This window comes from Acanthamoeba castellanii (genome assembly GCF_000313135.1).
Source record: "Acanthamoeba castellanii str. Neff unplaced genomic scaffold scf7180000084719, whole genome shotgun sequence".
NCBI classification, from domain to species: Eukaryota; Discosea; order Longamoebia; family Acanthamoebidae; genus Acanthamoeba; species Acanthamoeba castellanii.
Window position 1 is genome coordinate 3,503 of NW_004457273.1, and position 1,269 is coordinate 4,771.

A 1,269-nucleotide genomic window follows, 5' to 3' on the forward strand; every position below is an offset into this window, starting at 1 on the left:
AGAGTTATGCTGGTGGTGAGGAAGGCAGGGAGAGGGTACTCTATTAGGCCAGGAACCTGTGTTAGATCGTTGAAGGTCGTGCCATACTTGCTGAGGGTTTCTGGGGAAGGGATCTGAGCTTTTGGCTCAATTTGGCAGAGATGGGCATACAGCAACTCATAGTCAATCTGGTCTTTGGCGAGCTTGAAGTTCAGCTGCAGGCTCTTGATGTAGATGTTGTACACCCTCTTGAACGCATTGAGCTTCACTGATCCGTAGGCATTGAGGAAGTTCTTGAAGCTGCAGAGACAGTCAAGAATGACCCAGTTGAGGAAGACATCCCCAACTTGTTGCTTGATGACAAAGGTGGAGGGCCAAGTGGTGATGCCAAGCATGTGCCAGACAACTGTATGGTGGTTGCAATCAAGAGCCTCTGAGAAATGGTGGTGTGAGTGTTGTGGGGGTGGGATGGCACAACTGATGTGCAGTGGTGAGGGCAGGGCCAATAAAAGGCTACAGAACACATACCCCATTCATCTTCATTGTCATGGTTCATGTGTTCAGAGGGCTTGAGGAAGTGGACAATGAATGGCTTATTGAAGACAAAGCCACCATGAGCCACTGAGCGAAGGTGGCGTATGCCCACACCTGTGATCAGGCAGTGCCATTCTATGTTGCTGGACAATGATCAGCTCACCATGCACAGCAAAGCATAAGGCCATGGAGGGCATACCTGTCATGGTGCACTTGAGCAAATTTACCTCCCTGCCTTTCTCCAGCCACATGGCATGGAGCATTGCAGGGTCAATGTCAGCAGCTGTGACCTCAGGTAGATTGAGGTCCAGGTCTTGGGTGGTGCAAAGCGCTTGTATGCAGATTGCCTGCACAGAGCAGAGACCTGGAAAGTTGTGGAACTTGGCCACTATGAGAGGTGAGGTGGGTAAGTAGGATGGAAAATGGGAACTGGGGGGAGAGCAACCAATGCACATCAGTTGAGAGGGAGGGGGAGAGAGGAGAGCGACCAATGTGCATCAGTCAAGATGGGAGGGGGAGAGAGGAGAGCAACCAATGCACATCAGTCAATAGGGAGGGGAGAGGAGAGTGACTGATGTGCATTGGTTGAGTGTGAAGGGGAGAGAGGAGAGCAACCAATGCACATTGGTCAAGAGGGAGGGGGGAGAGGAGGAGAGTGACTGATGTGCATCAGTTGAGAGGGAGGGGGAAAGGAGAGTGACTGATGTGCATTGGTTGAGTGTGAAGGGGGAGTGAGGAGAGCAACCAATGTGCATC